The sequence below is a fragment of the Rhinopithecus roxellana genome, chromosome 3, assembly GCF_007565055.1.
Source record: "Rhinopithecus roxellana isolate Shanxi Qingling chromosome 3, ASM756505v1, whole genome shotgun sequence".
Classification (NCBI taxonomy): Eukaryota; Metazoa; Chordata; class Mammalia; order Primates; family Cercopithecidae; genus Rhinopithecus; species Rhinopithecus roxellana.
The window spans coordinates 97,256,348-97,283,792 of NC_044551.1; the positions used below are offsets into that span (position 1 = coordinate 97,256,348).

General features: G+C 39.0%; 1 long non-coding RNA gene across 1 annotated transcript in view; it reads right to left on the bottom strand.

Annotated features, from left to right (window-relative positions):
- LOC104670752 overlaps nucleotides 1–25,807 on the bottom strand; it is a 95,880-nt gene extending 70,073 nt beyond the window's left edge. The window contains exon 1 of the long non-coding RNA XR_749184.2: nucleotides 25,656–25,807. This is a non-coding gene — a long non-coding RNA (uncharacterized LOC104670752). The remainder of the gene's footprint in view (nucleotides 1–25,655) is intronic.
- Between the last annotated feature and the right edge of the window lie 1,638 nt (nucleotides 25,808–27,445).

Here is a 27,445-nt window from a genome sequence, read left to right on the forward strand (position 1 = left end):
GGTTGTACCTTGTAAGAATATTGAGGCCAAAGTTGTGAGACATTCCAGTTTTTCAAAAGAAGCCAAAAGCTTGGATTTTATGTGAAATATCCTGGTTTTATTTGGGTTCTCATTTAAAGGGAACAAAAAGCCAAGCCCAACAAAACCCACCTGCGTGCTAGACTTGGCCCATGGACCACTAGCTTGTAACTTCTACCAAGAGAAGAGGGAATGCAGTGTTGGAGAAGATAGAGACCATGAAGCAGGAAGCAGACATCCTATCACCTTGGTCAAGAAAGCATAGGTCTCTGAACTAGTAAGGCAGATACACAGACAGGGGCACACTGTCAGAGATCAGGAGACTATGAACTGTCTGACTCATTGTTGCTTTAAAGGTGGGTTTAATGGTTGCTGTGAAGGAAGACATCAATAAAAATAATAAGAAAGCCAATAACAGCTTTCATATTTTAAAGGTGCTTCCCTTCTAATCCCCACCTTGCACTGACACATGTATGCTCAGCCATTCTTGCATGTGCTCCTCCCTGACCACTCCAAACACATCCAAGCATCTTCCTCCATTACCACTGGGATTCTTCACTTCTCCTCTGCTCCAGAGGAGCTTTCAATCCAATTTCATCCCCTTTCCCACCCTATCCTGACCTTAAACCTGTTGGAAAGGATGGCATTTTCCTATATTACAAGAGTAAGTTGCATTCCACTAATATTATAGTCTCCTTGGCTCCATCTCTAACCTGGCAAGCAAGGAAAAAATGGAAGTTTACATACTGAAAAAACAAAAAACAAAAAACAAAAACCAACTTCTAGATTAACTCATGTTTTGTTTGGAAAATGTATGACTCTGCCTGGAGATAGTATAGTAATGCAGTTCCTTTATGGTGTGGGGGAATATTGTGATATTTCCTAAGCATAGTAGCTTCGTGGTTTCTTGGATGGTAAATGTCTAAAGGAAACTTGCAAAAAGTTGTTTTGTAAATTCAACAGAAACTTAAGATAAAAAATGTCATTTTTGGCTCTCACCGCAATAATTGCTTAGAGAGTACCACATGTGTATTTTTAAAAGGTTTCAGAAGAAAATACTTAATCATTACATGCTGAATTACATGTATAATTCTTTAGTAAAAAATGTTGTTTTCTCTTATTGTAGAATGTGGAATAAGAGAAGTGTTCATTTCTCTTCCTGTAGGTAAGTATAATTGTGGTAAACCTAAAGTAAGACTGATGGCATATATTGCCAAGAGCAAAGATATAAATAATGGCTGGATGGCACTACCAGGGACCTTCAAAAGCTTTGTGCAAGAGGAAACTGCAGGTGTGCACTCACTGCTGTGCCCTTGGTGACTAGCTCAAAGTCTAGACTATGCAGAGGGCTCCCTAATCATTTCTAAAAGGAAGAAATGGGAGTTATGTGTGAGATACATATTTTAGTTTGCATATAACTATTTTGTTACTTTACTTTTTAAAGTTTGAATTTTGCCTCAATTAGATTATTTTCATTATTAGGTTTTTATTTTAAATATATAGCATTGGTACTTCATTGTAGTAACTCAATAAATTTTTGGTATGGCTACACAGCTCTTCCACATGGAACTAATTTGTTCTGATTTTTTCCACTTAGCTGCTAAAGTCCTTCAGCACTGTGCGGATACAGTAAGGATGTATTTTCTAGGAAATTCAAGAGAAGTTTTTAGTCCCCATTGCAACTTTTTCAGTCTCTCTTCTATAGAACACTAGCGTGAGTCAAGATGTTAAAGAAATCTGCCAAAAAAAAGTTTATGGTGGCCAAGTAAGTTTAGGAAATACAGCATTTTGGGACTAGACATTTGAGCCTTGATATATATTAGTTTATTAAGAGGTCTGAAAAATCCTTCAATAAAATAAATCTTTTCAGTTTTATTTATCCAAGCTCACTCAATATTTTTGACCATGGGATCTATTTCTAGTGGTATTAAGTGTTCCATACAAAAGGCTTACAAAATGTTGCCCTGCCCTATATGTATATAGTTGTGCTAATTCTTAATATATTCTAAATCAAATTGAATGTATCATGAAAAAGAAATAAAACTAAAAGAAATTTGGACATCACTTTCTTTCTGATACTTGTAAGGTTTTTCTTTATTTTTAAATAATATACAGTGAATTTTAAAGTATATGAAATGTGCACAAAGTAGTTAAATGACCTAACAGTGTTCTTTGGTTTCTAATGTATAATTTTCTAAGCCAAAAAGGACACTATGCACCTTGGAAAGTGGAGAAATAGATACAGTTATCCACGTTATTGACCATTTTCATTTTGTCTGTAATACATTCAAAATTCCCAAGGCTACACTGCATTGTCTTCAGATACAATAAATTCTACTTTGAACATGAAACATTCAGCTCTCTCATATTGGCAGAAAATTGTCTCTTGACATGCTTATATGCCATAGAATCTGAAATGTTTTCGAGATGAGAGAAAATTTGATATTGTCTATGTCAACATGATATGGACTGTGCTTTATAAGAAACTGAAATCCAGTTTCTATTAGGTTTACATACATTGTTCCACCCTTGGGGAAAGAAATATGTATAGTAAACATATGACAAGAGCTGTTGAGAACTGACAGGTCTTATTTAATTTGTTTTAAAATCCGAAGGCATACTATATTTCTAAAGAGCCTGAGACATCCACATTGTAAAAGTTGAGCAGCTAAGCTGCAAAACAGATTAATATGTATGACTGGAATTTAGCATTCCATATTTTATTCATACTTCACTCTTTGATGTATTCTGGAAGGTTGGTAAAATTATTTTAGGTCTCACTTTTTTGTCATGGAAATGGGGATAACAGAGGGCAGGATATGGATGTGTCCTCTCCGCAAGAAGAAATTTAGAAAACAAAACATTTTGACTGCATAGGCTCTGGAACTGACCTAGACAGCTTGGTTTCCTAAGCCTTGAAAAAAATTGAATTCAGGAAGATCATGATTCTAATATCTATGATGACTACATAGATAAGAAACGGCATCTACATGGACCAAGGGATAAGTATAATCAGGCAGTATCACATTGGTATCTTTTCTTCGTCAGTTCTGAGAAAAACTGTTAAAAATGAACAACTGCTTGTGACATAAGAACAGGAGTACATCCACTGTTACTCTTTTACACCAAAAGAATAAATAGTGCTATAAGGGAGAGAGTTATTTGGCTCATTCAATGCCTTTGGACGTTGTTGAACATGAGTAGTCCTTTGTGAAAATCCCAAATTCCATGGACAATTAAGATTCCAAAATGCTTATTCAAACTATCCAGAAAAAGCTTCCCCTGGTCAGTTCAGCTATAATTAAGTATATACATATATAAAGATCTTTGGCAGAAAATCTATTGGATTATTAAATAAAGTGAGAGGTCTGGATAGCTAAGCCTACCCAGCCTCATTGTTGCCTAGGCTGGAGTGCAATGGCGCCATCTTGGCTCACCGCAACCTCTGCCTCCCAGATTCAAGTGATTCTCCTGCCTCAGCCTCCCAAGTAGCTGGGATTACAGGCATGTGCCGCCACAACAGGCTAATTTTGTATTTTTAGTAGAGATGGGGTTTTCCCATGTTGATCAGGCTGGTCTCAAACTCCCGACCTCAAGTGATCCACTCGCCTCCCAAAGTACTGAGATTACAGGCATGAGCCACCGTGCCTGGCCTTGTCTCTTCCCGGTCTTTATAAGCAGGAGTCTAAGGCTTTGAGAGTAACTCTTTAACAGAGAAGCCCTTCTAAGGTTTGTGACCCTTCCTGTTGACAAGGTTACAAAGTTCCTCTCCTTAGGTTATGATATTTGTCCAAAATAGAGTTTTTGGTGCTTCTGGAATGATGTGGTTACAGAGAAAGCCCTGTTGCATAGAATGCTCTGTGTATCCCATACTGCTTCCTTTTCCTGGGAATACAGGAAGACCACATTCTCCTAAATCTCTTGCTGTGTAGTTGGGGCAATGAAACTGGCCACTGTCATGTGCATGTAAGTGATGTTTGCTACTTCCATATTTGGTGCTTTAAAACATCCCATGGGAGCAGTTTGAATCCCTGAATTACCCACCCAGGGCTGCCCAAACTTCATTACATTTTGTGAGAGTAAAAACTAGACCTGTTTTTGGTATTATGTCACTGGTTTGTGGGTTTATCTGTTGCAACAGCTAGCATTAATTACCCTGAGTAATAAACTCAGAAAACAATCAAATAAGCTGGCAGTCAAGTACTTTAATTAAATTTTGTCCCATTAAATATTTTTATATTGGTTGATCTCATTAATAATGGGGCAAAAGTGTCCACAGGCCCCTCATACACTTACCAATAGTCTAGGAATGTGGTATCACATGGAAACAAGCATTAATAGTCTGAATAAACAGGTCAGAGGGTGATGGGTTGTTATTTTGTTTACCTTAATGAAAATCTTATTCACAGACAGATTTTTATTTTAGTGTGGCTTAGATTCTTTTAGTCCATTGGCCTCAGGGCTTTTAAAAATGTACATTATAGGCTGAGTTCTGGGACTTCTGTCCCAGAGAAACAAGAATCTTGTGCAATTCAGGCAAGAATACTTAATTTTAAGTATTTACGGCTACTTAGTATTTACTACTAGTGCTTTCTCAGATCTGTCTCGTGCCTCCATATCAATCCATATCAGCCCCACATAGAACTAAGCTACATTACATTTCTGTTGAGTGATAGAAAAATGTAATTTGAGTCACAGAGGTATTCAAATATATGCGGGGGCGGAGCAAGATGGCCGAATAGGAACAGCTCCAGTCTCCAACTCCCAGCGCGAGCAACACAGAAGACCGGTGATTTCTGCATTTTCAACTGAGGTACTGGGGTCATCTCACTAGGGAGTGCCGGTGCTGGTCAATCGGTGCTGGTCAGCTGCTGCAGCCTGACCAGCGAGAGCTGAAGCAGGGCGAGGCATCGCCTCACCTGGAAGTGCAAGGGGGAAGGGAATCCGTTTTCCTAGCCAGGGGAACTGAGACACACAACACCTGGAAAATCGGGTGACTCCCACCCCAATAGTGCGCTTTAAGCAGACAGGCACACCAGGAGAATATATCCCACACCTGGCCGGGAGGGTCCCACGCCCACGGAGCCTCCCTCACTGCTAACACAGCAGTCTGCGGCGATCTCATCATCATCATCAAAGACCAGAGACAGATAAAACCACAAAGATGGGGAAGAAAGCAGGGCAGAAAACCTGGAAATTCAAAAAATAAGAGCGCATCTCCCCCTGCAAAGGAGCACAGCCCATCGCCAGCAACGGATAAAAGCTGGTCAGAGAATGACTTTGACGAGATGAGAGAAGAAGGCTTCAGTCCATCAAACTTCTCAGAGCTAAAGGAGGAATTACGTACCCAGAGCAAAGAAACTAAAAATCTTGAAAAAAGAGTGGAAGAATTGGCAGCTAGACTAATTAATGCAGAGAAGATCATAAACGAAATGACAGAGATGAAAACCATGACACGAGAAATACGTGACAAATGCACAAGCTTCAGTAACCGACTCGATCAACTGCAAGAAAGAGTATCAGCGATTGAGGATCAAATGAATGAAATGAAGCGAGAAGAGAAACCAAAAGAAAAAAGAAGAAAAAGAAATGAACAAAGCCTGCAAGAAGTATGGGATTATGTAAAAAGACCAAATCTACGTCTGATTGGGGTGCCTGGAAGTGAGGGGGAAAATGGAACCAAGTTGGAAAACACTCTTCAGGATATCATCCAGGAGAATTTCCCCAACCTAGTAGGGCAGGCCAACATTCAAATTCAGGAAATACAGAGAACACCACAAAGATACTCCTCGAGAAGAGCAACTCCAAGACACATAATAGCCAGATTCGCCAAAGTTGAAATGAAGGAAAAAATCTTAAGGGCAGCCAGAGAGAAAGGTTGGGTTACCCACAAAGGGAAGCCCATCAGACTAACAGCAGATCTCTCGGCAGAAACTCTACAAACCCGAAGAGAGTGGGGGCCAATATTCAACGTTCTTAAAGAAAAGAATTTTAAACCCAGAATTTCATATCCAGCCAAACTAAGTTTCATCAGTGAAGGAGAAATAAAATCCTTTACAGATAAGCAAATGCTTAGAGATTTTGTCACCACCAGGCCTGCCTTACAAGAGACCCTGAAGGAAGCCCTGAACATGGAAAGGAACAACCGGTACCAGCCATTGCAAAAACATGCCAAAATGTAAAGACCATCGAGGCTAGGAAGAAACTGCATCAACTAACGAGCAAAATAACCAGTTAATATCATAATGACAGGATCAAGTTCACACATAACAATATTAACCTTAAATGTAAATGGACTGAATGCTCCAATTAAAAGACACAGACTGGCAAACTGGATAAAGAGTCAAGACCCATCAGTCTGCTGTATTCAGGAGACCCATCTCACATGCAGAGACATACATAGGCTCAAAATAAAGGGATGGAGGAAGATCTACCAAGCAAATGGAGAACAAAAAAAAGCAGGGGTTGCAATCCTAGTCTCTGATAAAACGGACTTTAAACCATCAAAGATCAAAAGAGACAAAGAAGGAGGCCATTACATAATGGTAAAGGTAACAATTCAACAGGAAGAGCTAACTATCCTAAATATATATGCACCCAATACAGGAGCACCCAGATTCATAAAGCAAGTCCTTAGAGACTTACAAAGAGACTTAGACTCCCATACAATAATAATGGGAGACTTCAACACTCCACTGTCAACATTAGACAGATCAACGAGACAGAAAGTTAACAAGGATATCCAGGAATTGAACTCATCTCTGCACCAAGCAGACCTAATACACATCTATAGAACTCTCCACCCCAAATCAACAGAATATACATTCTTCTCAGCACCACATCGCACTTATTCCAAAATTGACCACATAATTGGAAGTAAAGCACTCCTCAGCAAATGTACAAGAACAGAAATTATAACAAACTGTCTCTCAGACCACAGTGCAATCAAACTAGAACTCAGGACTAAGAAACTCAATCAAAACTGCTCAACTACATGGAAACTGAACAACCTGCTCCTGAATGACTACTGGGTACATAACGAAATGAAAGCAGAAATAAAGATGTTCTTTGAAACCAATGAGAACAAAGATACAACATACCAGAATTTCTGGGACACATTTAAAGCAGTGTGTAGAGGGAAATTTATAGCACTAAATGCCCACAAGAGAAAGCAGGAAAGATCTAAAATTGACACTCTAACATCACAATTAAAAGAACTAGAGAGGCAAGAGCAAACACATTCAAAAGCTAGCAGAAGGCAAGAAATAACTAAGATCAGAGCAGAACTGAAGGAGATAGAGACACAAAAAACCCTCCAAAAAATCAATGAATCCAGGAGTTGGTTTTTTGAAAAGATCAACAAAATTGACAGACCGCTAGCAAGACTAATAAAGAAGAAAAGAGAGAGGAATCAAATAGACGCAATAAAAAATGATAAAGGGTATATCACCACCGACCCCACAGAAATACAAACAACCATCAGAGAATACTATAAACGCCTCTACGCAAATCAACTAGAAAATCTAGAAGAAACGGATAATTTCCTGGACACTTACACTCTCCCAAGACTAAACCAGGAAGAAGTTGAATCCCTGAATAGACCAATAGCAGGCTCTGAAATTGAGGCAACAATTAATAGCCTACCCACCAAAAAAAGTCCAGGACCAGATGGATTCACAGCTGAATTCTACCAGAGGTACAAGGAGGAGCTGGTACCATTCCTTCTGAAACTATTCCAATCAATAGAAAAAGAGGGAATCCTCCCTAACTCATTTTATGAGGCCAACATCATCCTGATACCCAAGCCTGGCAGAGACACAACAAAAAAAGAGAATTTTAGACCAATATCCCTGATGAACATTGATGCAAAAATTCTCAATAAAATACTGGCAAACCAGATTCAGCAGCACATCAAAAAGCTTATCCACCATGATCAAGTGGGCTTCATCCCTGGGATGCAAGGCTGGTTCAACATTCGCAAATCAATAAACGTAATCCAGCATATAAACAGAACCAAAGACAAGAACCACATGATTATCTCAATAGATGCAGAAAAGGCTTTTGACAAAATTCAACAGCCCTTCATGCTAAAAACGCTCAATAAATTCGGTATTGATGGAACGTACCTCAAAATAATAAGAGCTATTTATGACAAACCCACAGCTAATATCATTCTGAATGGGCAAAAACTGGAAAAATTCCCTTTGAAATCTGGCACAAGACAGGGATGCCCTCTCTCACCACTCCTATTCAACATAGTGTTGGAAGTTCTGGCTAGGACAATCAGGCAAGAGAAAGAAATCAAGGGTATCCAGTTAGGAAAAGAAGAAGTCAAATTGTCCCTGTTTGCAGATGACATGATTGTATATTTAGAAAACCCCATTGTCTCAGCCCAAAATCTCCTTAAGCTGATAAGCAACTTCAGCAAAGTCTCAGGATACAAAATTAATGTGCAAAAATCACAAGCATTCTTATACACCAGTAACAGACAAGCAGAGAGCCAAATCAGGAATGAACTTCCATTCACAATTGCTTCAAAGAGAATAAAATACCTAGGAATCCAGCTTACAAGGGATGTAAAGGACCTCTTCAAGGAGAACTACAAACCACTGCTCAGTGAAATCAAAGAGGACACAAACAAATGGAAGAACATACCATGCTCATGGATAGGAAGAATCAATATCGCGAAAATGGCCATACTGCCCAAGGTTATTTCTAGATTCAATGCCATCCCCATCAAGCTACCAATGAGTTTCTTCACAGAATTGGAAAAAACTGCTTGAAAGTTCATATGGAACCAAAAAAGAGCCCGCATTGCCAAGACAATCCTAAGTCAAAAGGACAAAGCTGGAGGCGTCACGCTACCTGACTTCAAACTATACTACAAGGCTACAGTAACCAAAACAGCATGGTACTGGTACCAAAACAGAGCTATAGACCAATGGAACAGAACAGAGTCCTCAGAAATAATACCACACATCTACAGCCATCTGATCTTTGACAAACCTGAGAGAAACAAGAAATGGGGAAAGGATTCCCTGTTTAATAAATGGTGCTGGGAAAATTGGCTAGCCATAAGTAGAAAGCTGAAACTGGATCCTTTCCTTACCCCTTATACGAAGATTAATTTAAGATGGATTAGAGACTTAAATGTTAGACCTAATACCATAAAAACCCTAGAAGAAAATCTAGGTAGTACCATTCAGGACATAGGCATGGGCAAGGACTTCATGTCTAAAACACCAAAAGCAACGGCAGCAAAAGCCAAAATTGACAAATGGGATCTAATTAAACTAAAGAACTTTTGCACAGCAAAAGAAATTACCATCAGAGTGAACAGGCACCCTACAGAATGGGAGAAAATTTTTGCAACCTACTCATCTGACAAAGGGCTAATATCCAGAATCTACAAAGAACTCAAACAAATATACAAGAAAAAAACAAACAACCCCATCAAAAAGTGGGCAAAGGATATGAACAGACATTTCTCAAAAGAAGACATTCATACAGCCAACAGACACATGAAAAAATGCTCATCATCACTCGCCATCAGAGAAATGCAAATCAAAACCACAATGAGATACCATCTCACACCAGTTAGAATGGCAATCATTAAGAAGTCAGGAAACAACAGGTGTTGGAGAGGATGTGGAGAAATAGGAACACTTTTACACTGTTGGTGGGATTGTAAACTAGTTCAACCATTATGGAAAACAGTATGGCAATTCCTCAAGGATCTAGAACTAGATGTACCATATGACCCAGCCATCCCACTACTGGGTATATACCCAAAGGATTATAAATTAGTCTACTACAAAGACACATGCACACGTATGTTTATTGTGGCACTATTCACAATTGCAAAGACTTGGAATCAACCCAAATGTCCATCTGTGACAGACTGGATGAAGAAAATGTGGCACATATACACCATGGAATACTATGCAGCCATCAAAAAGGATGAGTTTGCGTCCTTTGTAGGGACATGGATGCAGCTGGAAACCATCATTCTTAGCAAACTATCACAAGAAGAGAAAACCAAACACCGCATGTTCTCACTCATAGGTGGGAACTGAACAATGAGATCACTTGGACTCGGGAAGGGGAACATCACACACTGGGGCCTATCATGGGGAGGGGGGAGGAGGGAGGGATTGCATTGGGGAGTTATACATGATATAAATGATGAATTGATGGGTGCTGACGAGTTGATGGGTGCAGCACACCAACATGGCATAAGTATACATATGTAACAAACCTGCACGTTATGCACATGTACCCTAGAACTTAAAGTATAAAAAAAAAAAAAAAAAAAAAAAAAAACAACAAAAAAACCCCCAAATATATGCATAATTTTCCTGTGGAATAAATAGACACTCTTGGGGACACTGGTTCCATTGGTTCCTACATTCAAATGACACCGTTTGAATGTAGGAACAGATGGATATGTCTGTCCAGCTGATGAGGTGAGGGAGGGAGTGGGCCATGTGGAATCAGCAATGGCCTTGGGACTGCAAAGTCTGCTGCCAAGTTCTTACCTGACAACTACTGTTATGTGACATTAATATTTATCAGGAATAACTTAGTGTTTGAGAGAGTCAGTGTTCTGATTTGTAAAATGGGGATAATAATATCTGGCCAGTTTCCTTCACGCGATTGCTTTAAATTGTAAATAAGTTAATATACATGAATGTGTTTGGCAAAATGTTATACCAGCCTATTCTTATGGTTAATTTAGGATTATTAGTTAGGAGTCTTAAGCCAAAGCTGGAAAAGCACAAATGTTCATGCCATTCACTTTTTGAATAGAGACATCGTGGAGGAGCTATTAGAAGGGAGCAACTCTCACCCCACTCATCCACAATTGCTCAGTGTTTGGAGTTACGAAGTTGAAGATCCCCTGCCTGCAGAACTTCGGCAATGGACTCCTGTGGATGTGCTAACGTCAGTGAATAAAACAATATTTTTGCCTCTAGATTAGTTAGCCCTTTAAGATGAAGAAAATAGGCAGACTTCACTGGAGGGGCTTTTAAATAGGGGGAGAAAAAGCATCCCAGATACAGACAGAAATCATGTGATACACATCATAAAATTTCTCCTGAGCTGGATTTAATTAGAAATTGCTGGAACTATTTGGCATGCAAACAGCTGCTGTCAGATCTGCACAGCATTTCCCAGCCTTGGAACAGCTGTATATAGTTTTTCTTTCTCTTTCCAACTAGACCTATGTAGAAAACCTGTTATGTTCTGGCAAGAGTTTGGAGTTATTCTCATGAGCTAATCAGATCAGCTTAGACAATACATGAAAAAGATTTGAGTGTTTTATATTTAAACAATCCTTTATCCTTATTCTGTTGAAACTTTCTCAGAATGTTTTCAGTGTGAGCTCGTGAATTTTTTTGAAGGGAAAATATTTCAAAGCACCCTGGAAGCTCTAGCAGTATTGCAGAGGGTCTGTTACACTTTGAGCCGGTACAATTTTAGTACCCTTAAACTCATGTGAGCTGGAGGCACTCTTTAGCTCAGGCATTTGGAATGTGCTGCTAATTATAATGAGGTGAAGGGGTGAGGGATCTTTGAATTTTGCACTGAAAGGATAGACAATGCTTCTTGTCTTGAACAGTCACCATGCAAATGAATTGTGGTGGTCACAAGGATGAGAAGAGGGTGAATATTTCTGTGTGATCCTCCCCACTACCAGGGGAAACATTAATTTCAAACACATGCTTCACTGGTGATTAATAGTATTATATAGCCATGCCCAAGGGAATACAGGGTGTGTGTATGCGTGTGCAAATGTGCGCACATGTGTGTGCATGCGTGCACACCCATAAAAGCTGTTCTGAAGAGTTCATGGGACTTTAACATCTGCTATGGGAGCGGTTCCTCCTAGGGAAATTCAAATCCTTTCCCCCAAAAGCAACTCTAACAGTGGACAAAATGGTCAAACACAACCATTTCACAGCACTCTAGAATCTGATCAAAAGCATGCAACTTACTGAGAAGGGCTTATTCATGAGAACTACTGGATCTTGGTTAAGAATGGAATGAACCTGTGACTCTATTCCCAGGGGCCATTTCTAGCCTCCCAACTCTGTCAGTGTAGTAGCTCAACCAGGGCAGGCAGGACATTCATAAAACCCTCCAGCTTAACTGTTCCTGCAGAAATGGTGTCTTCATCCTTTCTGGCTGCTGTAATAGGCTAGGAGGGTTATAAACAACAGAAATTTATTTCTGGAGGCTGAGAAGATCAAGGATGAGGCACTGACAGATTCAGTGCCTTGTGAGGGCACCCTTCCTGGTTCAGGGCCCTAAGAGTCCACTTACTGGCAAAGAGGGTCATTTAATTTGGAGCATTGCCAGTTAAAGGGGCAACTTGGTGGTAAGTGAACAGGGAGGACCAGCAGCTCTGTTTGCATGAGATTGTGAACCCATGTGGGGCAAGCAGTATTCAGAAGAACAGGCAGAGAGTTAGCAGATATTTCTTAGATGTAAGAGAGCTTTAAAGGCTTGCTAAGCTCTGCCCTATGGTGGATTCTGCAGGCCGTATGCATGCACAGCAGAGACCAAAGCAGCTCATGCCACCATGCCACACATCCTTGGCAGATGCATCCTGAATACAGAGGGGTGCAGGGTAGAGGGGAGGGTGCCAGTCATTGGCCCCTTCATTGAAGATTCTTCTATGCACCACTAAAAACTTTGGACTCAATCCAACAGCAATGAAATGTCACTTGGATTTTGAAAGAATCACTCTAGTAGCCACGTGAAATGGGGAGAAGATGAGAAACTAAAGTTGTGTTCCTCAAACTGTGATGCCTTGTCCTTGAATAATAAAACTGTATCAGGATCATCCAGAGAGCCTACCAAAATGCAAACTCCTGTGTTCCAGTTCAGACTTACTGAATTAGAAGCATAATTCAGCAATTCAGGGGTAGGACCCAGGAATGGACATTTTTTACAAATATGGCAGGTGATTGTGATGCATCCTAAGTCGGAAGGTTAAAAACCAGGGAATTGAGAGGCAGAATGTTGGTCCAGGTGACAGAGGAGTTTGAAATTAGGAAGAAAAAAAGAATTGAAGTTTTTGAGCACAGAGGAAATACCATAGTAGTTTGGTCGTTCTAACTGTAATATGCAAAATATTTATACCTTTTGGCAGCTGCAGCTTCCATTTTGAGTGATAAAATATCACAGCTTATTTAGATGCAATTATGAATTATGTATGTACCACACTAATTCCAATTAACAGTATATGGTCACTAAATTTAAAAATAAGAAGAAATTATAATTACTAATCAGCTTAAAATATAGTATTATAATAATAAGATGTTTTATGTAAGCTTTTGAGTAATCAAAAATATACATACAAATATACACATCAGAAGAAGAAAAAAAGTCAATAGCATTACAATAAATCAATAAAACACAAAGGAAGATAACAAGAGAGGAAAATAATTACAATATAGAGAGAAAACAATGAATAAAATGGCAATAGTAAGGCTTTTTATATCAACCACTTTAAATGGATTAAACTTCTCAATCAAAAACATAGAATGGCTGAATGAATAATGAACAGGACCCAACTATAGGCTATTTATAAGAGACTCTCTTTATATGTAAGGACACACAAAGGCTGAAAATGAAGAGTTAGAAAAAGATATTCCATGAAAATGGTAACCAAAAGAAAGCAGGGTAGCTATACTTATATCAGACTAAAGAAACATTGAGTCAAAAACCATCATAGAGATAAAAAAGACATAATATAATGATAAGATCAATTCACCAGGAAAATACAACGTTTGTAAAAATATATGTACCCAACATTAGAGTACCTATAGATAAAGTTAATATTGACAGAACTGAGAGAGAAATTGATAGCAATATAAGAATAGTAGAAAACTTCAACATAACACTTTAATAACAAATAGAACATCCCAACAGAAAATCAGTTAGGAAGTGGGAGACTTGAATAGGCCAAACAGATCTTACAGACATAAACAAAACATTCCATCCAACAGCAGCACACTCTATATTCTTCTCAGGTGCACACAGGAATTTTTCCAGGACAGATCACATGATAGACCACAAAATAAATATTAACAAATTCAAGAAGATTAAAATAAATGAACCATCCTTTCTAACCATAATGTCAAACTAGAAATCAATAACAGAAGGAAAATTAGAAAATTTACAAATATACGGAATTTACACAACATACTTATGAAATGGGTCAACATACTTATGAAACAGGGATAAAAAGTGAAACCAGAAAACATCTTGAGATAAATAAAAGCAAATTATACTAAAACTTATGGGATGCAGCAAAAGTAGTTCTAAGGTGGTTTATAGTGATAAATACCTTCTTTAAGAAAAAATAACAATGCGAAATAAACAATTTAACTTTTCACCTCAAGGAACTGGAAAAAGAAAAACAGGAAGAATAATAAACAAAATAAATCTAACATTAGTAAAAGGAAGAAAATAACAAAGATTAGAGCAATAATAAATAAAAAAAGACCAGAAAAATAGAAAAAAAAATAAACAAAACCAGGAGATTTTTTTAAAAGATAAAATTGACACACCTTTATCTAGGCTAATAAAAAAGGAGACAACTCATTTAAATAAAATCAGAAATGAAAGAGAAGACATTATAATTGATGCTGCAGAAATGATCATATAAGACTTGTATAAACAATTATATATGCAACAAATTTGATAATCTCAATGAAAATGATAAGTACCTAGGAATATACAACCTACTAACACTGAATCATAAAGAAATAGAAAATCCAAACATATCAATAATGAGTAGAGATATTGAGTTGATAATCCATAATTTTCCAACAAAGAAAAGCCCTGGAACAGATGGTTTCATTTATAAATTCAACCAAACATTTAAAGCAGAATTAACACATATCTTCTAAAAAGTTGAAGGGAAGGAACTCTTTCAAACTGATTTTATGAGACCAGCATTACCTTGACACCAAAGCCAGACAGACACAGCAGGAAAAGAAAGTCACAGGCCAACACTCTTGATGAACATAAGTGCAAACATTTTCAAGAAAATTCTAGCAAACCAAATTCAACAACACACACAAGGATCACATCCACAATGATGGGGGATTTATCACTGTAATGCAAGGATGGTTTAATATACACAAATTAAGAAATGTAATATACCACATTAACAGAATAAGGGATAAAAATCACTTGATTATCTCAATAGACCCAGAAAAAATATTTAACAAAATTTAATACACTTTTTGGATAAAAATGCTCAAGAAAATAAGTATAGAAGCAATGTATCTCAATATAATAAAGGCAATATATATTGAGCTTAAAGCTAATATATAATAACTGGTGAAAAGCTGAAAGCTTTTCTTGTAAGATGAGAAGCAAGACAAGGATATTCACTTCACTCATGCCACTTCTAGTCAACATAGTACTGGAAGTTCTAACCAGAGCATTTAGAAAAGAAAATGAAATAAAAGGCATCTAAATCAGAAAGGAAGAGTAAAATTATCTCTGTTTGCAGATAACATGATCCTATTTGTAGGAAACCTTAAAGACTCCACCAAAAAGTTTTAGAACTAGTAAATTCAGTAAAATCATAGGCCACAAAATGAACACACAAAAATAAGTTTCTATACACTAACAATAAACCACTAGAAAATATTAAGAAAATAATTCCAATAAGAAAAAAAATTAAGAAAACAATTCCATTTAGAATAACATCTAGAAAAATAAGTAAGAAAATGATTCAATTTAGAATCGCATCAAAAAGAATTAAGTACTATGGAGTAAACATAACCAAGGAAGTTGGACTTATCCAGTAAATACTATAAAACATTAACACAAGCAATTAAGAGAGACACAAATAATGGAAAGGCATTCTATGTTTATATATTGGAAGATACATATCTTCTTATCTTGACATTGGTCTTGACAATGATTTTTTTAATGTGGCACCAAAACATAGGCAACAAAAGTAAAAATAAGCAAATGAGATTATATCAAGCCAAAAAGCTTGCACGGAAAAAAAAAAATAAGCAAAATGCAAATACAACTTATGGAATGATAGAAAAACATTTGAAAATCATATATCTGACATGGGATTAATTTCCAAAATATAGAAATAACTTCTACAGATCAATAGCCAAAAAGAAAACCCAAATGGATAATAACGTTGGATAAAACCCAACGGATAAAGAAAATGTGATACATAAATACAGTGAAATATTATTCAACCTTAAGAAAGAAATCCTGCTATATGCAACAATATAGATGAACTTATGGGACATTATGCTGAGTGAAATAAGCTAGTCACAGAAGGACAAATCCTGTACAAGTCCACTTAATATTAGGTATCTATAATAATAAAACTTATAGAAACAGAGAATACCATAGTGGTTGCCAGGGGCAGGTAGGTGGGGAAAATGGGAAGTTGTTGCTCAGTGGGTATGAAGTTATAGTTACACAAGTTCTAGAATAAGTTCTAAAGATCTGCTGTAGAACATCGTGCCTATAGTTTCAATACAGTATTGTGCACTTCAAACTTTATCAGGATGGTAGAGCTCACGTTTCAAATTCTTACCACACACAAGCAGGACACAGTGGCTCACGCCTGTAATCCCAGCACTCTGGGAGGCTGAGCCAGGCAGATCATCAGGTCAGGAGATCGAGAACATCCTGGCTAACATGGTGAAACCCGTCTCTACTAAAATACAAAAAATTAGCTGGGTGTGGTGGTGGGTGCCTGTAGTCCCAGCTACTCAGGAGGCTGAGACGGGAGAATGATGTGAACCTGGGAGGTGGAGCTTGCAGTGAGCTGAGATTGCGTCACTGCACTCCAGCCTGGGTGACAGAGTGAGACTCCATCTCAAAAATAAATAAATAAATAAATAAAATTCTTACCCCACTCCACCCACCCCCAACACACACATGCAGAAAACAAAAACAAAGAGAGGCAAGGAAGCACTGGAAGGTGTTGGGTTGAATATGTCTACTACTTTAATTGTGGTGATGATACAGGTATGTGTATATGACCTGTGTAAGTTTTCAGGATGGAAATGGTGTTACTTATATCAAATCCTAACAAAAAAATAGGTGAAGGCAGGAGTTTAAGAAGGGAGGGCCCTCACACACATATGCCTATGATAAGAATTAGTACAAAGCCTCTCTGGAAGGCTCTCGTACACATAAGCCCATAATAGAAACTTTTGCTGAAACTTTTCCTTCCCTCAATTTCTTTGGCTATGTCTGTGGTTCCCATAACCCACATATCTCAGATTTGCAAATCCCCTGTGCACTTCTGAGTAAGCTCATTATCTTGAAGAATCTATCTCTGTTTGTTATTTAGGTGAGCAGTCCAAACTCATCAAACAGTACACATTAAGTATATGCAGTTTTTTGCATATTAATTATATCTCAATAAAGCTGCTTTAAAAAGCATAAATAACTGTACTAGTTTTTCATTGCTGTTGTAACAAATTACCACAAACTTAGTGGCTTAAAAAAACAAAAATCTATTATCTTAGAGTTCTGGAGGTGAGATGCCCAACAGAGGCTCTTAAGAATTCATTTCCGGGGGGCGGAGCAAGATGGCCAAATAGGAACAGCTCCAGTCTCCAACTCCCAGCGCGAGCGACACAGAAGACTGGTGATTTCTGCATTTTCAACTGAGGTACTGGGGTCATCTCACTAGGGAGTGCCGGACAATCGGTGCTGGTCAGCTGCTGCAGCCTGACCAGCGAGAGCTGAAGCAGGGCGAGGCATCGCCTCACCTGGAAGCCAAGGGGGAAGAGAATCTGTTTTCCTAGCCAGGGGAACTGAGACACACAACACCTGGAAAATCGGGTAACTCCCACCCCAATACTGCGCTTTAAGCAGACAGGCACACCAGGAGAATATATCCCACACCTGGCCGGGAGGGTCCCACGCCCACGGAGCCTCCCTCACTGCTAACACAGCAGTCTGCGGCGATCTATCCGCAAGGCAGCAGCGAGGCTGGGGGAGGGGCGCCCGCCATTGCTGAGGCTTAAGTAGGTAAACAAAGCCGTTGGGAAGCTCGAACTGGGTGGAGCTCGCAGCAGCTCAAGGAAGCCTGCCTGTCTCTGTAGTCTCCACCTCTGGGGACAGCGCACAGCTGAAGACCAACAGGGGAAGCAGCGGGGGCCGGTGCAGACGCGAACGACTCTGTCTGACATCTTTGGGGAGAGCCGTGGATCTCCCAACGCGGAGGTTGAGATCTGAGAACTGACAGACTGCCTGCTCAGGTGGGTCCCTGACCCCTGAGTAGCCTAGCTGGGAGACATCCCACACTAGGGGCAGTCTGACACCCCACACCTCACAGGGTGGAGTACACCCCTGAGAGGAAACTTCCAAAGGAAGAATCAGACAGGTACACTCGCTGTTCAGCAATATTCTATCTTTGGCAACCTCTGCTGCTGATACCCAGGCAAACAGGGTCTGGAGTGGACCTCAAGCAATCTCCAACAGACCAACAGACAGTCCTTCTGACTGTCAGAAGGAAAACTATCAAACAGGAAGGACACCTATACCAAAACCCCATCAGTACGTCACCATCATCAAAGACCAGAGACAGATAAAACCACAAAGATGGGGAAGAAGCAGGGCAGAAAAGCTGGAAATTCAAAAAATAAGAGCGCATCTCCCCCTGCAAAGGAGCACAGCCCATCGCCAGCAACGGATAAAAGTTGGTCAGAGAATGACTTTGACGAGATGAGAGAAGAAGGCTTCAGTCCATCAAACTTCTCAGAGCTAAAGGAGGAATTACGTACCCAGAGCAAAGAAACTAAAAATCTTGAAAAAAGAGTGGAAGAATTGGCAGCTAGACTAATTAATGCAGAGAAGATCATAAACGAAATGACAGAGATGAAAACCATGACACGAGAAATACGTGACAAATGCACAAGCTTCAGTAACCGACTCGATCAACTGCAAGAAAGAGTATCAGCGATTGAGGATCAAATGAATGAAATGAAGCGAGAAGAGAAACCAAAAGAAAAAAGAAGAAAAAGAAATGAACAAAGCCTGCAAGAAGTATGGGATGATGTAAAAAGACCAAATCTACGTCTGATTGGGGTGCCTGAAAGTGAGGGGGAAAATGGAACCAAGTTGGAAAACACTCTTCAGGATATCATCCAGGAGAACTTCCCCAACCTAGTAGGGCAGGCCAACATTCAAATTCAGGAAATACAGAGAACGCCACAAAGATACTCCTCAAGAAGAGCAACTCCAAGACACATAATTGCCAGATTCACCAAAGTTGAAATGAAGGAAAAAATCTTAAGGGCAGCCAGAGAGAAAGGTCGGGTTACCCACAAAGGGAAGCCCATCAGACTAACAGCAGATCTCTCGGCAGAAACTCTACAAGCCAGAAGAGAGTGGGGGCCAATATTCAACGTTCTTAAAGAAAAGAATTTTCAACCCAGAATTTCATATCCAGCCAAACTAAGTTTCATAAGTGAAGGAGAAATAAAATCCTTTACAGATAAGCAAATGCTTAGAGATTTTATCACCACCAGGCCTGCCTTACAAGAGACCCTGAAGGAAGCCCTAAACATGGAAAGGAACAACCGGTACCAGCCATCGCAAAAACATGCCAAAATGTAAAGACCATCGAGGCTAGGAAGAAACTGCATCAACTAACGAGCAAAATAACCAGTTAATATCATAATGGCAGGATCAAGTTCACACATAACAATATTAACCTTAAATGTTAATGGACTAAATGCTCCAATTAAAAGACACAGACTGGCAAACTGGATAAAGAGTCAAGACCCATCAGTCTGCTGTATTCAGGAGACCCATCTCACATGCAGAGACATACATAGGCTCAAAATAAAGGGATGGAGGAAGATCTACCAAGCAAATGGAGAACAAAAAAAAGCAGGGGTTGCAATCCTAGTCTCCTGATAAAACAGACTTTAAACCATCAAAGATCAAAAGAGACAAAGAAGGCCATTACATAATGGTAAAGGGATCAATTCAACAGGAAGAGCTAACCCTCCTAAATATATATGCACCCAATACAGGAGCACCCAGATTCATAAAGCAAGTCCTTAGAGACTTACAAAGAGACTTAGACTCCCATACAATAATAATGGGAGACTTCAACACTCCACTGTCAACATTAGACAGATCAACGAGACAGAAAGTTAACAAGGATATCCAGGAATTGAACTCATCTCTGCACCAAGCGGACCTAATAGACATCTATAGAACTCTCCACCCCAAATCAACAGAATATACATTCTTCTCAGCACCACATCGCACTTATTCCAAAATTGACCACATAATTGGAAGTAAAGCACGCCTCAGCAAATGTACAAGAACAGAAATTATAACAAACTGTCTCTCAGACCACAGTGCAATCAAACTAGAACTCAGGACTAAGAAACTCAATCAAAACCGCTCAACTACATGGAAACTGAACAACCTGCTCCTGAATGACTACTGGGTACATAACGAAATGAAAGCAGAAATAAAGATGTTCTTTGAAACCAATGAGAACAAAGATACAACATACTAGAATCTCTGGGACACATTTAAAGCAGTGTGTAGAGGGAAATTTATAGCACTAAATGCCCACAAGAGAAAGCAGAAAAGATCTAAAATTGACACTCTAACATCACAATTAAAAGAACTAGAGAGGCAAGAGCAAACACATTCAAAAGCTAGCAGAAGGCAAGAAATAACTAAGATCAGAGCAGAACTGAAGGAGATAGAGACACAAAAAACCCTCCAAAAAAATCAATGAATCCAGGAGTTGGTTTTTTGAAAAGATCAACAAAATTGACAGACCGCTAGCAAGACTAATAAAGAAGAAAAGAGAGAGGAATCAAATAGACGCAATAAAAAATGATAAAGGGTATATCACCACCGACCCCACAGAAATACAAACAACCATCAGAGAATACTGTAAACGCCTTTACGCAAATCAACTAGAAAATCTAGAAGAAATGGATAATTTCCTGGACACTTACACTCTCCCAAGACTAAACCAGGAAGAAGTTGAATCCCTGAATAGACCAATAGCAGGCTATGAAATTGAGGCAACAATTAATAGCCTACCCACCAAAAAAAGTCCAGGACCAGATGGATTCACAGCTGAATTCTACCAGAGGTACAAGGAGGAGCTGGTACCATTCCTTCTGAAACTATTCCAATCAATAGAAAAAGAGGGAATCCTCCCTAACTCATTTTATGAGGCCAACATCATCCTGATACCCAAGCCTGGCAGAGACACAACAAAAAAAGAGAATTTTAGACCTATATCCCTGATGAACATCGATGCAAAAATTCTCAATAAAATACTGGCAAACCGGATTCAGCAGCACATCAAAAAGCTTATCCACCATGATCAAGTGGGCTTCATCCCTGGGATGCAAGGCTGGTTCAACATTCGCAAATCAATAAACGTAATCCAGCATATAAACAGAACCAAAGACAAGAACCACATGATTATCTCAATAGATGCAGAAAAGGCTTTTGACAAAATTCAACAGCCCTTCATGCTAAAAACGCTCAATAAATTCGGTATTGATGGAACGTACCTCAAAATAATAAGAGCTATTTATGACAAACCCACAGCTAATATCATTCTGAATGGGCAAAAACTGGAAAAATTCCCTTTGAAAACTGGCACAAGACAGGGATGCCCTCTCTCACCACTCCTATTCAACATAGTGTTGGAAGTTCTGGCTAGGACAATCAGGCAAGAGAAAGAAATCAAGGGTATCCAGTTAGGAAAAGAAGAAGTCAAATTGTCCCTGTTTGCAGATGACATGATTGTATATTTAGAAAACCCCATTGTCTCAGCCCAAAATCTCCTTAAGCTGATAAGCAACTTCAGCAAAGTCTCAGGATACAAAATTAATGTGCAAAAATCACAAGCATTCTTATACACCAGTAACAGACAAGCAGAGAGCCAAATCAGGAATGAACTTCCATTCACAATTGCTTCAAAGAGAATAAAATACCTAGGAATCCAGCTTACAAGGGATGTAAAGGACCTCTTCAAGGAGAACTACAAACCACTGCTCAGTGAAATCAAAGAGGACACAAACAAATGGAAGAACATACCATGCTCATGGATAGGAAGAATCAATATCGTGAAAATGGCCATACTCCCCAAGGTTATTTATAGATTCAATGCCATCCGCATCAAGCTACCAATGAGTTTCTTCACAGAATTGGAAAAAACTGCTTGAAAGTTCATATGGAATCAAAAAAGAGCCCGCATTGCCAAGACAATCCTAAGTCAAAAGGACAAAGCTGGAGGCGTCACGCTACCTGACTTCAAACTATACTACAAGGCTACAGTAACCAAAACAGCATGGTACTGGTACCAAAACAGAGCTATAGACCAATGGAACGGAAGAGAGTCCTCAGAAATAATACCACACATCTACAACCATCTGATCTTTGACAAACCTGAGAGAAACAAGAAATGGGGAAAGGATTCCCTATTTAATAAATGGTGCTGGGAAAATTGGCTAGCCATAAGTAGAAAGCTGAAACTGGATCCTTTCCTTACCCCTTATACGAAGATTAATTCAAGATGGATTAGAGACTTAAATGTTAGACCTAATACCATAAAAACCCTAGAAGAAAATCTAGGTAGTACCATTCAGGACATAGGCATGGGCAAGGACTTCATGTCTAAAACACCAAAAGCAACGGCAGCAAACGCCAAAATTGACAAATGGGATATAATTAAACTAAAGAACTTTTGCACAGCAAAAGAAATTACCATCAGAGTGAACAGGCACCCTACAGAATGGGAGAAAATTTTTGCAACCTACTCATCTGACAAAGGGCTAATATCCAGAATCTACAAAGAACTCAAACAAATATACAAGAAAAAAACAAACAACCCCATCAAAAAGTGGGCAAAGGATATGAACAGACATTTCTCAAAAGAAGACATTCATACAGCCAACAGACACATGAAAAAATGCTCATCATCACTCAGCATCAGAGAAATGCAAATCAAAACCACAATGAGATACCATCTCACACCAGTTAGAATGGCAATCATTAAGAAGTCAGGAAACAACAGGTGTTGGAGAGGATGTGGAGAAATAGGAACACTTTTACACTGTTGGTGGGATTGTAAACTAGTTCAACCATTATGGAAAACAGTATGGCAATTCCTCAAGGATCTAGAACTAGATGTACCATATGACCCAGCCATCCCACTACTGGGTATATACCCAAAGGATTATAAATTATTCTACTACAAAGACACATGCACACGTATGTTTATTGTGGCACTACTCACAATAGCAAAGACTTGGAATCAACCCAAATGTCCATCTGTGACAGACTGGATTAAGAAAATGTGGCACATATACACCATGGAATACTATGCAGCCATCAAAAAGGATGAGTTTGCGTCCTTTGTAGGGACATGGATGCAGCTGGAAACCATCATTCTTAGCAAACTATCACAAGAAGAGAAAACCAAACACCACATGTTCTCACTCATAGGTGGGAACTGAACAATGAGATCACTTGGACTCGGGAAGGGGAACATCACACACTGGGGCCTATCATGGGGAGGGGGGAGGAGGGAGGGATTGCACTGGGGAGTTATACATGATATAAATGATGAATTGATGGGTGCTGACGAGTTGATGGGTGCAGCACACCAACATGGCATAAGTATACATATGTAACAAACCTGCACGTTATGCACATGTACCCTGGAACTTAAAGTATAATAAAAAATAAAAATTAAAAAAAAAATAAAAAAAAAAAAAAGAATTCATTTCCTTGTGTGTTCCAGCTTCTAGAGGCTGCCCATATTCTTTGGCTAATGGCTGTTTCCATTTTCAAAGCCAATAGTAGTTAGTTCAGTCATTATGACTGATTACACTAAGCCCTCCCAGTAATTTGTTATTACACTTGGCCTGCCCAAATTATCCTAGAGGATGATACCGCCACTGTATTGTGAGGAAATGCAAGGCTGCCCCATGGAGAGGCCCATATTTTAAGGGCTGTATTTTAAGTTCAGCTGATTAGCAACCATAATTATATCTGCAACCCTAATTCCTCTTTGCTATATAATGTGACCTATTCCCAGTTCTGGGAATTAGGACATGCACATCTTTGGGAGGCCATTATTCTATTCTATATTCTGTATTTGAAAGGAATGTATTGGTTATAGGAAGAGATTAGCAAAAAAGATGGGATATTGGTGGTCATTTCATAGATTTAAACACATATTACAGTAAAAACTATCCATTACATATGTGAATCTCATATATAATACTAGAAAAGACATAGAAGAAGTTGAAAGTATGAAATCAATGTCTACTTAGCACATCCTGGATGCAGAAACTTGGTTGAGTTTCTTACCCTTTGCTCTCAACCCTGCCCATGGCTTAATTTTCAGTTGTAAAATGGATATTCTTATTAGCTAATAAGAATAGTACCCAGCTCACATACAATGTTATCATAGATATTTCTTTCCCTGCATTCATTATATACCTATTATCGTGACACTCATACACATTAGCATTTGCCCTAAGTTTTTATAATTTAATTAAAATGTATTTTATATACATACATATATGTGTGTGCATATATATGCATATGTGTGTATATATACATATATACACATACATATACAAATATACACATATATATACACACATGCATATATACACATATATACATCTATATACATACACACATCTATATATACATATATATATAAAACACACACACAGGGCAAATGCTAATGTATATGGGTGTCAGGATAATAGGTATATAGTGAATGCAGGGAAAGAAAGCTCTATGATCACATTATATGTGAGCTGGGACTGTTCTTATTAGCTAATAAGAATATCCATTTTACAACTGAAAATTAAGCCATGGGCAGGGTTGAGAGCAAAGGGTAAGAAACTCAACCAAGTTTCTGCATCCAGTAAGAAGAACCTATAAGTTTTATCCTAGAGCTAATGTTTTAAATCACAGTAGAATTTTACCTCTCATTTAAAGGATAACTTTTAATATGTGACAGAATGCATTTTGATAAATGGCCACAATACTATTTCCCATCCACTTACTCTGCTTACGTGTTTTGGAAACTCCTCCCATTGAGAGATGGTATCTCTGTTCCCTGCACTTGCATATGGGCAGACTTGCGGTTGCCAGCAAAAGTGACAGTATGTGATTTCTAGGTCATAAAAAATACATCTTCAGTCTGATTCTCTTGAGAGTCTCTCCCTTGGAATTCTCTCTTTTGGAGCCCAGGCACTATATTGTGAGGAGGTGTAAGGGTGCCCCATGGAGAGGCCCATATGGAGAGGAACTCACAGCACCAACTGGCCAGCCAGGTGAGTGAGCTATTTAGGTGAAGTCATTCAGCACCAGGATAACGCTGCATAGGGCACTGTTGTCTCCATATTTGTCATGAAAATAAGTAATTGATATTTTCAGCTTTTAAATTACAGAGATGCTTCTTATGTAACAATAATGAACTGGAATAGGATGACTCTCTGTTTCTAAAGTCAAGTGATTGACTCTATTCCTTTTTTCCCCTCTAGAAATGACATTTTCTGGCAGTTTGGTATGGTAGTGGGAAGAAAAGCAGGGGCCGTCACCTGATGGAGTATGTTTGGAATGTGTGATCCTCCTCCACTGAAGAGTGCATTGTAGGGTCTGACAGCAGAGTTCCTCTCACTCAATCATGTGAGGCCTGAGTCGAGTCTAGGGACTTGGGGTCTTCCCCTTGTCCAGGGACTTGGTGTCTTCCCCTTCAGGCCTCCCCCAAAGGGTTAATAGTGAAATGAAGGCCATAATCAGGTTATTAATTTAAGGCATTAAAACAGTGCGTTCCAACTCTGTCACACATTTGATTCACCTGGGAAGATGTAAAAGGTGCTGATGACTGGGTGCTGCTCCCATACCCAAATGATTCTGATTTAATTGGTTTTGGGTGGAGTCTGAGGGTTACTATGTTTTAAAACTTCCCCAGGTGATTATAATGTGCACCCATGTATAAGGACCACTTGTTTAGTGTTTAAAAAGAGGATTCTAAAATGAGCAAAAGAGGAAATAATGATTAATTGATGGAGATTAAAAAAAAAAAGTGCCTGGAACATTTGCAGAGTAGTAGAATTCTCCATAGGCATGAAGCAGACACACCTGACAGCAATAACTTAACTGAAGTATACCCTGACAGTGGCCCTGTGGTCTAAGAAGAATGTGTGCTCAGAGTTCCCAGCTAAGGAATCTGGGAGTGGCCAACCCAGCATTTTATTCCTTGTCTATGAGGAGCATCTGAATCCCTAGCTCATCTTGTGAAATGCAGGCTGTACAGGGGTCTAGGCCTGTTGTTTTGGGTTAAATGAAAGCGGCCAGGTGGAGGTTGCTAGGGGGAGGATGCTAAGCGAAGATGCTATATAAATCATATGCTTTTTACAAGTGGTTGTGGTTCTCCTGTCCAGCCTGCTGCCACTGAACTGCCCTGTATGTAAGTCTCCTCAATGAACCCTCTGTCTTCTTTGCTGGCTCCAGATCTCTTTTCAGCCTCTAGAATGTGGTACCATCCCTACTGAAGTCAACAGGGGTCTAGCATGACAACGAGCAAGGCAACAGAGCCTGATGTCTATTTGTGTGCTTCAAGTTGGTTTTCTGAAATGTCCCTGTGGTAGTCACTGGGACAACTCCCCTAAATCCAGTTATCCTCTCCTTCTGAGCTTATATAGATTGAATTTGGGGCCCTGTTATGCTTTAGTGGGGCCATAATACTAGTACTGGCCAATGGGGTGAGAACTCGAGCATTTATTTGCAGGTTTTGGATCCTCCAGAATGTTTATTTATTTTTTTCCTTTCTGGCATGGACACAAGCAACATTTGAAATGTGGCTGTTCCATCAGCATGGATCACAAGCCATTATACAGAATCAAAAATGACTACCAACCTCTGTTATTTATACAGTGTGAGGGAGAAATAAATTTCTGCTTCAAGCCACTAAGATTTTGGAATTGTTTGTTACTGAAGCATAACCCATAATATACTGACTAATACAGAATGCGAGTAAAATGAGCATGCGTTTTTCTACAGAGAATGAGGAAGCAGAATTCCTATCCTTCTGCAGTCAAGTTATGCCCAGGATTCCTTTAAGGAAAACAAGAGAACAGAGAAAAGACAGAATTTTCAGTTCATGCTTCATGAATTAAAGCAACATGCTTTTGCTTCAAGTCAGAGAGCTGAGTATTTTATTTTATTTAGAAACCAGTGTTTGGATCCTGGCAGTTTTCCCCTAAGGGTAAATTGGATACTATGCCAAGTTCACACTCATGGAATTAATTGACTGCTCGACTTTCAACACAAGGTATCAAAGCCTTCCACATTAGTGACCCATGTAAAACAAACCTTACCACATGGT